We start from the raw sequence: 13,336 nt of genomic DNA on the forward strand, positions 1-13,336 counted from the left end.
CTTAACCCGAGTCAGGACACTGTGGAGTTTTGTTTAAAAGTCTGGAGAGGCTTTACAAAGTTGAGAGAACCAAAGTAAATCTCTGTCCAGTCAGGCCTGGACTAGGTGGCCAGTGGGAGTGATTCTTTGTGGTTTCCCCCGGAAATGCCACATTTGGGGGTTTTCGACCTGGAGGATGCAGCTTGGTGGTTTTGCTGCAAGTGTTTCAAATTCTTTTGATACCCGATCTGACTTTGAAGAGGGAACAACACACCCCTGAGTGAAAACTGAAGCTTGAAATGAACCTGCTAGGCACTGAAAGTTGAACATCAGCTCCTTCACTCCAAGGAAGGACCAGACATCAGTTTTTGACCCGGGTTTGTCTCTTTTCTGCCACTCATTTTTAGCGGTCGGAAGTGGTGGGACGAGCTCCTGACTTGGCCCCAGGAGACCAGGGTCCTGTCCCAAGCCCTTTGCAGCTGCTGTTCCCTCTGCCTGGAAGAATCTCTCCTTGGCTGTTCTTGGCACTGCTCACAGCTGAGAAGTCAGGTCCTCAAAGGAGACGTTCCCCGACCATTGGATCTACTTATCTTTGACACCCATCTCTCCCACCCCCACCTCTCCCGCATATCACATGCCCCGTTTCATTGTTTCATAGCCCTTGTCACGGTTTAATTTGTCCTGTTTATTTGGTTGCCTATTAATCATCTGTCTCCCCCTGCATGGGTAAGCTGCATTAGAACAGGACTGTTACTTGTCTCCATCACTCCTGTATCCCAGCGCCAGGAACAGTGCTGGCCCATAGGAGATCCCCAGTAAAGACAAGTCCAATGAATGAAAGGGGCAAACAAGTTACAAGTTGCAGATTCACTCCGTCCTTTCGCTCCCTGTGTCTTCCACTTTGGCAGAGAGGCTTTCAAAGGGAAAGCCCAGTGCAGTGGAAGAAGCCCCAGACGGCTCTGTTAATGGTTCTGGAAAGTTAAAACTATCAGTAATTAAGACTGTCAGATGACGTAACTGCAGTCTCATTGGTACAGTCCCAGTTAATTGCGCCCTCCTTTGTGTTCCCCCAGCACATCTGTTCTTTTAAAGACCGTATCTATCACATTCCACTCTTGCTCCATGAGTGCCCTCCTAAGTAAGATGGCAAACTCTTTGAGTTGGGGGAAAGGAAAGGAGTCTATGCTTATTGACCACTTACTCTGAGCTGGGCCCTGAGCAAGGTGAATTTCAATCCATTACAAGATGTTGGTTAAGTGCCTATAATGTGCTAAAAACCCTTCTGGGCGATAGATTTGAAAAGATGAACTGTTCTGCTCTCCAAGAAAGACATACAAGAAAGTGCTACTTAGAAAGCAGAGAGATGACTACTCTTACAGAGATAAGCCCCAGGTCTCATGGGGAAGATTTCCTAAATCAGTAGGGGGTGGGTGTCTTAATCAGTTCAGGCTGCTATAACAGAATACCCCAGACCCGGTGCCTTATAAGCAACACACGTGTATTTCTCAGTTTGGAGATTGGAAAAGTCCAGGATAGGTGCTGACGGATTCGGTATCTGGTGAGAGCCCTCTTCCTGGTTCGGAGATGACTTCTTGCTGTGTGTTCACATGGCGAAAGGGACAAGCACTCTGGGGTCTCTTCTATAAGGTCACTAATCCCATTCATGAGGGCTCCACCCCATGACCTATCACCTCCCCAAAGCCCCACATCCTAGTACCATCACATTGGCCATTAGGATGTCTCAGCATATGAATTTGGGGGGGTCACAAACATTCAATCTATAGCAGGGGGTTAGAAACCACTTCCCAGAGGCGGGTGCTCTTAAACTAAGTTTCAAGGAAGAGGTGGGACATAGGTTACATGAGGGGACATGGGCCTTCAAGCCACAGCAAAAAGCACAAGGGCTGGTGATGCTCAGCTCTCTGTCCCTCAGACCCACTTCTGAGCTCACCGCAGCTGCAATTTGATGCCGTCTGTCCGGAGGAACTGTGCACCTGTAGCACGTGCCCCTCTCCAACTCTCTGCCCGGGGCCCTTCTCCATGGCTGGGGATCTTGCCCAACAGCACTCCGACCAATCAGTGGAGGAAAGCCCCAGCCTCCCATCCCTAAGGGGGAACAGTCCTAAAGTGCTCTTACGACAGTTCCTTGGAGACTCCCCTGTGGGACAACATTCAGTTGCCCCCAGAAGTAATGCTCTCATTAATTCACTATGTTTTCTCTCTTTGCTGCCTCACTTTCTCACTCCCTCATTTGTTCTGCCTCGAATTAGTCACCTCCCAAATAAACTAGCTACACCAAATTCCTTGTCTCAAGGTTTGTGTCTGGGGAGACCCAAACCAGGTCAGCATTCATTGATTTATTCACAGGTTATGAGCAGGCACCCACTGTGCGCCTGAGTGAAGACCGAGCCTGCGTAAGAGCACATAATCTATTTGGGTAACTCTACAAGGTCAGCGTGAACGGAGGGAATGGTGCATGTCATGCAAAGCAATGAGACCAATGCCTTAGCACCGTTTTACAGCTGAGGAAACTGAGGCACAGGAATGGTAAGTAACTGGCCCAAGGCCAAGCACTTAGTTCATGGCAGAGTTTTGGAGGCTCTTAACCACCACCCTATACTGTTTCTCCTGGTGATCAGAGCTAAGGGTGCAGGCTGCAGATGGATTCACCCTTCAGGCATGCATAGAGTGAGAAGGCACTGAGATCAAGATTGAACCCCGAGGGACGCCGTAGGCAACAGAGGAGGAGGTGCCCCCAAAGCTGACTGAGAGGGAGTGGTCTGGGAGAGGAAGTGGAAGGAAAACCCCGGGGTCCCCGGAAGGAATTGCTTCCAAAGGAAAGAACGGGCAACACTCAAATGAACCGAAAATCCAAACAAAGGCGGCTTTGGGGAGCAGGTGTCTATTTTATTTGACAGTTAGATGGCTGGTAACTTTTGCCAAAGCTGTCTTAATAGAGTGGAGGGATTGGAAGCCAGATTGCACTGGGCTGAAGAGTAAGGGGGAGACAGCAAGGGTAGACAACTCTTTTCAGAAACATGGCCGACCAGCTCGTGGGAGGTAAAGGTGGCTGGTCCTTTAAAGAGGGTGGGTGAGTGAGCGTCTGTGCTTGATCAGTAGGTCCCAGTAGGGTGGGAAAGATTGAGGAGGAGGGGCGGGGTCACTAATGGAACAGGTCCTGAGGGTGAGAGGGGATGGGATCCAGAGTGGAGTGGGAGTGGATGAACCCTGGACCAGAAGAGGACCACCCCGTCCACTGGGCCAGAGGAAAAGGAGCAGAGCTCTCAAGGTCCATCAGGAACTTATCCTGGATTCACAGGCTAGGAGTTAGGTGGGCTCTTACAGGATCCTGGTTTAATTCCTCATGACACGTATGCTCTGGGCAAAATGAATTCATTCCAATGTAGATGAATAAAAAGTGACTTCAGCCTCATAATTGGAAAAGAAATAGCATAAGAAGCTATTTTGGCCCAAAGTAGGTTAGTGAAGATGGAAAAGAGAGGAAGAGCAGGAGAGACTTTGGAGAACCAGAAGAGACGCAGCTTGGTGACTGATGGAGGGAGAGTGGGGGGCGGTGGTGAGAACAGGCAAGGTGGAGACAATGATGCTCACCTGTGAGGAGGAGGAGGCGGGGGGTGGTATTTTTAACCGTGATAAAGAGCATGGGAGGGGAAGGTTTTGAGGAGGAAGATAATGAGTTCCTGTTTGTGCTTTGTGCTGGTAAGGCAGTGTGGGTGGCAGTAAGAGGCTGAGGTTTGCTGGGCTGGGAGGTGGGGGTGATGGGCTTGAGGGTGGTGGGAAGGGGGGAAGCAGAGGGCTCTGCACAGTTGGTGAGTGGGGGAGTAAGCACGTAAAAAGCTTCTCACAGTCTTGCTTCGTAGTTGTAACGCAGGGTTTCTCATCCTTGGCGCTACCGGCACATTGGACTGGATACTTCCCCTTATGCATTGCAGGATGTTCAGAGCACCCCTAGCCTCACCCACCAGATGCACCAGCACCCTCCCAGTTTTAATGACCCAAAATAACACCGGACATTGCACAACTTACCCCCTTGAGAACCACTGCTCTGTCATCTTTTCTTCGTGTCCCCTTAAAATTGTTCTTTAATTAATTGGGGGGGGGTAACTTGTTTTATATATTTATTTTTAGTGAAGGTACCAGGGATTGAACCCAGGACCTTGAGCATGCTAACCATGCACTCTACCACTTGAGCTATACCCTCCTCCTAAAATTGTTCTTTAAAAGATCCAACTTGGGATAATCTTTTTTAGCAGAAGCTCCCATTCCCAGTTGCAGGGTCCGAATGCCCAGATTCAAATGCTGGTGCCACTGCTCCACTGGTTTCATTGTTGTTTCATTTTTTTTTTTCTCTTGTTTTGTTTTTTCTCTGTAAAATCAGGTTTTTGAGAGGGTGAAATGAAGTAATCCAGGTAAAGTGCTTGGCTTAGTTTAGACCACCTAGTTAGCAATCAGTCATCAGTCACTCGCTGTTATGGGTAACATTCGTCGTGAGATTCCGGCACAGGTGAGGTATCTAGTAAGCATTTGGAAATTTGGGCCTGGAGATATGGACATCACAGATGTATCACGGATAAGGGGGCACAGTTGAAACTGTGGACATCTATGACACGGCCTGGAGAGAGTGGATCAGAAGAAGACGAGAGATTGAAGCAAAAAACCCCAGAGAACGCCTACATTTCCTGAACAGCTGGAGGAAGAGGAGTCTGTAACTGGGATTTGGGTGGTCAGAAATGTAGTGGGGGAACCAGGTGTGAGGTGCTGGTTTTTTGTTGTTGGGGTGAGAGTGTGTGTGTGTGTGTGTGTGTTGAGGGGGAGTAATTAGGTTTTTATCTATTTTTGATGGAGATCCTGGGGATTGACCCTGGGACCTGTTCAGGCTAGGTACACACTCTGCCACTCCCCTCCCCCTTCACTTAGCCGACATGAAGCAGCCCCCCTGCCCTCAGGGTGGTGGGAGGCGTGTCAGCAGGTGGCCTTATCGTGGGACGATGATGTGGTTGATGCAGCCATTGCATGCATACTGAGTCAGGTGATGTACAGATAATGATACTCAGTGATCACAAGGCTATGACTTACGTACTATTCATTACCCCCATTTTACAGATGGAGAAACTGACGCAGAGAGAAGGAGGTGAAGGGAGGTGAGTTGGTCAGCAAGGTAAGGTGGGATGATAAAGGATCTTTCTGGTGGAGAGAACCACGTGAGCCAGAGCAGAGCCCCAAGCAGCCTGTGTTCCCTCAGGTTCAGGGAACACAGTGTAAGGCAGGCATAAAGGGCTGGAGGGCCAGACACAGGGGGCGCCCACCATGGGGAACAGGCCTTGTCCAGCCACACTGGAGCCCAAGGCAAAGGAAAATGCAGTCATACTGACCTTGCCTTTATTTAAAATTTTGATGTTTTGTTTGCCTTGGAATTTTTACATTACTTTTTCTCTTTAAAAGTGTGGCATTAAAATATCTTTTGTCTTGATTACTGAATTTGTTGACATCTACTCAGGTGGATTGAACAGGATGCCAAACTTTTTCAGCCCCCTTGACCTTGCTGCTTATGATTTGAATTCCAATCTGTGTCACTCCCCTGTTCCTTAGGCGCAAGGCGGCAAGGATGCTGTGAGAATGAGGAGAGGAGGTCAGGAAAGAATGAGGGGTTGGTTCGGCACACAGAAACTCACTGACCAAGTGCTTAAGAACCACACTGTGGTCAGCAGCCTGGGTTTAAATTCTGACTCACCTACTGGCAGTGTGACTTTGCCTAGTAGCTTAAAGGGTTAAGCCTCAGTTTCCTGGCTGTGAAACGAGGATAATAGAAGTACCTATATCCTAAAGTTGCTAGGAGGATTAAATGAATTCAGCCACATAAAAGTGCTTGAATATATAAATATTCAGTGGGTTTTTTTTTTAAATATTGTGGTATCAGCATTTAAAAAATTATGATTTTTTCAAGCGACTGAGTAAGGAGGGGAGAGAGATGGGATAGTAACACGAAGCTTAGAGGAATTCTGGGGAGGCTTTTTGTTTGTTTCTTTGTTTTTCCAGTTGGGAGAGCGAGAGAAGGAGCCAGAGGGACAGGCAGAAGCATGCGGTGAGCAGTGAGTCCCCCCCTGAGCTGGGAGTACCTGTTAAACATTCTCAAGTTGAACTCACCAACTCACAGAAAGGTCAGTGATGGGAGCACGGTTGCATACGCCTGGCCAGTGTGGTCAGGGACAGAATCCGGATTTCCTAATGCCCAGGGAGGTGTTTCTCCCTGAAATCCTGACCACCCTACTACATCTAGTCATTGTCAGTCCTGGAGCCGCTCCTTGAACCCAGGTCACGAGAATGTGAAATGTGATGAAGTCCTTCTCATCACACTGTTAACAAAACCCCTCCTTGCAAAAGCTGAACCTGAGAGGGTCCTGTAAGATGAACACCTGATGGCGTTTCCTCCGGAGATGCTGAGCATCAGGGAAAAATGCTTTCCATCCTTAGATTATTCATTTTAAAAGCTACATTTCCAGCTATAATGGAGCTTTGTGATAAAAGGGTCAAACAGGTCATTGCAACAATCTCTTAAAGAAGGAAGGTCCTTTTTCATTTTGCATGAAATTAATAAGGGCTACTCCTTCTTCACCTGGGAACCCCAGGTGGCCCAGAGCAAGCCTTCCCTGACCTTATGGTGTAGGGTTGGCCCCTGTCTCAGTTCCCATGGGATCCAGGGGTCAATGTTGGTGGAGCTTTTACTGCAGTGAGCCTCTTCTGTCTCCTGTAGACCTAAAGCAGGGACTGTCTTTTTTGCCTCTATACACCCAGCACCATACACAGGATGTGCTCAAACCATGCCTTATGAACGAATGCTGGCATACTTTATGAAACACCTCCGCTCACCAGCTATATGGGAAAACCCACTCACTTCCTGAGTAAGCAAAATTGGATTTCTGAGCAGGCTTCTCAAGCTGGTGCATTGTCCAGAGTGGAAGCAATTGTGTGCATTAATAACAGTAACAGTGATGATAATAACCAACGATAAAGCGTATTGAGTGCTTACTGTACGCCTGGCACTGTTCTCACGATTCTAATGGCACTTTCCAATGATTATCTCATTCAATCTCAAAATAAACTTATGAGCTAAGACTATTAGTACGTACATTTTACAGATAAAGAAACTGAGGCTCAGAAAAGTTGCAGGCAGAGAATCTGTTTTTGAAATGGTTTGCTAATTAGCCTTGTGCTCTCTTTCCACAAACTGAGCTCCAGGGGATCGAGATAGGGCATGGAGTTTGCAGACTCCAAATCTGTGGAGTTTATGGTGTTTCTGAGCCATAGATTTATACTGTAAAACAACAGGTCCCGCTAGTCGGTGCCTACTGCTCCAGAAAAAGCCAAAAATCTTCCCCCATTGGTTTTGTAAATAGTCCTTAATTGAGCTCAGTATTGGTATCATTACCACCAAGTTCTGCAATTAGATTGCAGATTATTTGCATGGTTGCAGCTACAGAGATATTTACATATCCACGTTTTAACTCTAGGCAAGACTTTCAGCCTGTAAATTGTTTATCCAGTCGCAACGGTAGCTGTTAGGAAACTGCCTGGGGCCATTTTAGGGGAATGAGAAAGCTAGAGGATTCCCCCGAAGCCAACTGTTGCCACTCTAGAATAATAACACTAACAATTAAGAACTAACATTTGTAAAGAGTTTTAAAAATTGCAAGACACATTCTTATACAGTGACTTGCCTAGTTTTTAATTCCTGGGATAGTGGGAGGTGAGGACTGGTGTGAGGGTTATTATTTTAAAGAAGAACCCCACAGGTTTATTTCCTCCAGGGCTATAGTCTTTCAGTCAGCATATATTCAGTGAAGACCTACTACATGCTAGAAACTGTACTAGGGTCTGAAATGTAATGGTGAATAGAACATTGTCCCTGGACTCATGAAACTTACAGTGTAATAGGGGAGAGAGACCATAATTCAATAATAAAAACAGATAAAGGTAAAATTATAGCTATCATAGTGCTACCAGAGAGGCAAAAAGTGCAAGGTGAGCTTAAAATGAAGGGATTTAACTTAATCAAGACCAGGGGACACTTTCCTGAACTATGATGAATAGGCATTAATTGGACAAAGAAGGAAGAGTGTTTTTAGCAGAGGGAACAACATATATAAAGATCCTAGAGCCAAGGAGAGTGTACCAGTTAGCTTTTGCTGCATAACAAAGCATCCCAAAACTTAGTGGCTTTAAAAAACCCACCATTTAGCCCATAATTTTTGGATTGTCAATTTGGCTAGAATCAGCTAGGCAATTTCCCTGTGATCTCAATTGGGTTCACTCATACACTTGTGGTCATCTTCCAGGTAAGCTCAATGGTTTACCTCTGTTTTCTGCGATTGTTCATCCTCTAGCAGGTAGATCCAGGTGTGTTGACATAGCAGCAGGGTTCTGAGAGGAACAAGAGAGGAACTGCAAAGCCTTCTATGGCCTAGGTTCAGAACTCACACAATCTTGTTTCTGCCACATTCTACTGATCAAAGCATCTTTAAATATGACTAATAGGATATGGGATCTTAGAAATAAATGGAAGGACCCTTTCTTTCCAGGACTGAAAAGAAATGGACTCTGTTTTCAGCAGAATCTAGTGAAGCTAACAAATATTATTTGAGTGAATGGAGGGATGAACACACCACACGTGACTGTCTCCAGCATCTCTGGTCCCTGGTTATCGAATATTGTACTCACGGTCTGGAACTAGTTTCTTGGCCTTGCCCTTGCCCTTGCCCCCTCCACAGTGAGGCAGAGAGGTTTATCTGAGATGTAAGCCTGACACTGTAACCTCAGTGTTTCCCCCATGCCTGCCAACATAGTCAGTACATCCACATCACCAGGAGGAGCTGTTTAAAAGAGACTCCTGCCCTCCACTCACTGAATCAGAATCTCTGGGCTTGAGAACTGGGATCGGTATTTTTTGAAAGCTATCCCAAGGAGTTGGACGCAACTGGCCCAGCTCTAGGGAGCCACTGGCTACAAAGTCGTCCAGATTCAAGTTTTTCAGGAAAGGTTCTCTAGCAGGGTTGATCTCATCAGCTCGGACATTGCCTTCTTTAAGAAACAGTCCCCTCTTCCCTTCCCACCACCCCCAGGACCGATCTCTTCCTTCATTGTGTACTCACTATAGCCTGGTGCAGACTTTGTATCTTATTATTATTCAAAAGGTGTTACTGAATTGGTTTATGTATCTGCCACGTTCTCACTCCCCCTTCCCAAGCCTCCTCCAACCTCCCAAGGACCCCGTGAGGTCCCTGAAGGTCATAGTCATCGTATTAACTAACTTCAGTACCTCCCAGAAGGCCTGGTACAAAACTGATCCAATCCAATCGATCCAAGTGTCCACTGATGGATGAATAAAACGTGGCATGTACGTATATTATTCAGGGGTAAAAAGGGAGGAAATTTAGACACATGCTACATACACAACCTGGATGAACCTTGAGGACATTATACTAAGTGAAATAAGCCTGTCCCCAAAAGACAAGTACTGTATGATTCCACTTAACAAAAGTACCTAGAGGAGTCAAATTCATAGAGACAGAAAGTAGCGCGGTGGTTTCCAGGGACAGGGAGGAGGGGGAATGGGAGGTTATTGTTTAATGGGTTCAGAGGGTCAGGTGGACAAGACAAAGGGGTTCTGGAGATGGGTGATGGTGAGATGGATGATGGTTTCCCAACAATGTGAATATACTTAATACCACTGAAATGTACACTTTGAATGGCACAGTAGAAGAAAATTTAAGATGGTGAATTGTATGTTATGTGTGTTTTCCTGTGATTAAAAATGAAAAGAACTGAACTAATGAAAGTAGGGATGGTCACCAGGCATTGGCTGAACACCTCCAGGATCGGAGCGTTTCCTGACACAGTGACTTTGCCAGAGACCAGCTCATGGCCTCTATTAAAACTTGGATTCTTTAAGATAATGGCTCTGCACGTATTCCATAAAGCCACTGATGGGTGGCGGCCAGCTGAGTTTGCGCCAACGCTGCTAGCTCCTCATCTATCTCTGCCTGGCTCCTGAGGCTTGGCCCCTCTCCCATCCTCCTCTCCACTCCCGCCTGTGGTCTCGGCACTGTTCTCTCTCGCAGACTTGGCGTGGCTCTGCCCCAGTGGCTGTCTCTGCCCCAGACTCCCACAGCTAATGGACCCTGCCCCAGACAGACCGGAGGACTCAGCTGCCAGCTCAGGCCAGCCTCCTTGGAAGAAGGGATCAGATGAAAAGTTCGTTCTTAAATAGGGCCAAGGCCTCTGTCCTTAGAAATTTTCCTTTCTATGGTTCAAATTCTACCTTCTGGAACAATACAGGACAAACCCAACCCTTTATTGCATCCAGCAGCAATTCAAACACTCAAACACAGCTCTAATGGTCCTCCCCAAGTATCTCCCAGATCTTCAGTTTCTCAGACAACAATTTAGAGATCCTTCCCCCAACTCTGTCGCCCTTGTCTGACCCCATGGCCGTTTATTCATGTTCTTTTAAAATATGGCTCTTAGAAGTAAATTCTCCAGTTGGCATCTGACCAGTGCAGAGAAGAAGAGGATTATTATTTCCAGGATGTGGACCCAAATTCGCTGAGTCCTGAAATGAATCCAAATATCCATTATGTTTTTAAACTTAGCCATAAACCCAAAGTCAGCTTGTTTAACCGCACACTTCCTACGTCAGCCCAGAGCGCAAACGACTGTCTGAAATGCCTATGTGTGCTACACATTGAGTGGCCATTGAGCAGTTTCAATATTTTTAATGTCTTTTTATCTATTTGTTTTAAAAGTTAATTAATTTGCACCTAGCGCTTCTCTAGCCCTGACCCCATTTACAGTCAGGTCTCAGATTTCACAGGCTGAAAGTGGTCCTCACTTGCCCGGGCAGATCTCACCTCCTTCCCCTCGGAATCTGACCCAGTTATTTCTGGGAATCCCAAGGGAAAGGCTCTAAACAGACCTCTCAGGTTCACTTACTCCAAGCTCTTTGCGACTGTCCTTCACCCTTGAAACCCTCCCACCAGGCACCAAACACAGAGTCCCTGCCCAGAGTGATGTCATCCAGAATCTCCAAAGCTACCAACTGGAGACGCCTTCATCTCAGCAAACCTCTCCTTCTGAGGGATGGTCACAAAGGATGCCGCTGAGGGGCTCCGGTCCGCTCACTTCCCATCCATCACTGCAAATCCAAACACAGGATGGAAGTCTGCATAGAAGCATCTTTAGAATTCCTTGCCATTTGGCATCTCTAATACACAAACTAAGCAAAAACAGTGTGATTGCCACACAAACATCGCTCTGAAACCCTAGAGATTGTCTAATGCATTTCCTGGGCCTCCGCTCCCCATCCTGTTCAGATGATTAAGCTGAGACCCTGCAGGGAAAGTTATTTAAAACAGCAAGATAGTGTTAAAATGCTAAAGCCAGGAATAAATCCCAATCTCTCGAGACCCCCCAGAAAATCATACACTCCCCCTAAGGTTCCCCGCAGTTAGGCACCTTCACGACATTTATCTGGCAACTTGAAGATATTTTTTAAAAAGTCATTAAGAAATTATGTTTTGTGTTAAACCTCAACAGTTCACCCAGTGCATTCCTCTCAGTTCACCCCAACAGTTTACTGTCATTTTCCATTGGCTACAGCTAGGTTTCAGTTGGGAAAATATTGATGAAGTCCAGCAGTGATATTGCTAGAAAACACGAAGTCTTTTTTGTCTTAACTGTAAGTTGAACAAGTTTTTCCTTGAGGGCAAGTACTAAAAAAGGATAAGCAGGTGAATCTCAGATTTTTCTAAGACTGAGAGCTGGTGTTCCTGTCCTATTGGACTTGCTATTTTCTGTAAATGTGGCTCTGAGCCAGGCTTCTCCTTGAACTGTGGAAAAATCATTATTCTCATCTGCACCTCACTTTCCTCATGTGTAGAATGGGCTTCTTTGATGCCTCTTATGACCTTTAGTTTCCTCCAGACGGAAAATGGTACCTGGCAAGCCAGGTGACAGCGTCGTCCCATCTACCTGTTCCTCCGTTCATTCACATATTCATCAAGGATTTACTGAGACTCAGTCATTGAAGAAATATTTACTGAGTGTCCTCTGTCTGCCACACACTGTTCTTGGTGCTTAGGATATCTCAGTGAATGGAAAAATAAACAAAAGAAAGAAAAATTCCTGTCCTTCTGGAGCTTACATTCTAAAGGGGAAAGTAACATAGAAGATTAGTCAATTACATAATATATTACAAGCGATAAGGTCCATGAGCAGAAAGAACAACAGGCCAGGCAAGGGGATATCAGGCAGACTGAGATGGGGTAAAGCCAAGGCTGCCATTTTTCTTTTCATTGTGGCAAAATATACACAACGAAAATTACCACTTTAGTCATTTTTAAGAGTACCGTTCAGTGGCATTAAGTACATTCACTTTATTGTGTAACCATTAGCACCATCCATCTCCGGAGTTTTTTCATGCCCACAAACTGGAGTTCTTTCCCCATCAAACACTAACTCCCCATTCTCCCCTCCCGCCCAGCCCCTGGGAACCACCACTCTACTTTCTGACTCGGAATTTCACTCCTTTAGCTACTCATGTAAGTGGAATCATGTAGCAATTGTCCTTTTGTGACTGGTTTACTTCACTTAGCATAATGTCCTTCAAGTTCATCCATCCTGTAGCACATGTCAGAATTTCACTACTTTTTAAAGCTGAATAATGTTCCATTGTGTATATATACCACATTTTGTTTATCTGTTCATCTGTCAGTGGACATTCTCATTGTTTCCATCTTTGGCTTCTGTGAATAATGCTTCTGTGAACATGGGTGTACAAATATCTGGTTGAGTCCCTGCTTTCAATTCTTTTGTGTATATATGCAGATGTGGGATTTCTAGATCATATGGTAATTCTACACTTAATTTTTTTGAGGAATCACTATATTCTTTTCCACACCAATTGCCCCTTTCTACATTCCCACCAGCAATGCACAAGGATTCCAATTTCTCCACATCCTCGCCATGACTTACTGTTTTCCGGATTAAAAATTTTTTTCTCTTCTTTTCTTCTTTTTATACAAGATGGTTAATTCTTTATTTGGGCGCCAGTGGAGGATCCATAAGTAACATCAACTCAGCCATAAAGCTTTTCCCGCTCACGTGACTTTGCCGGTGGGTAGCCCCCCTCCCCCAACCCCATGCAGCTTTGTCAGGGCATCTGAGCTGTTCTCTTTGGTTACTTGTGGGGCGAGCTGTGGAAGCCAGATGAGGCAGCAATGGAAACCGCCCAAGAGGAGAGTACGGTTGTTTCCACAGCTCAACAACACCAGAGCCTGAGGGT

Source organism: Camelus bactrianus, chromosome 25 (genome assembly GCF_048773025.1).
Source record: "Camelus bactrianus isolate YW-2024 breed Bactrian camel chromosome 25, ASM4877302v1, whole genome shotgun sequence".
NCBI lineage: Eukaryota > Metazoa > Chordata > Mammalia > Artiodactyla > Camelidae > Camelus > Camelus bactrianus.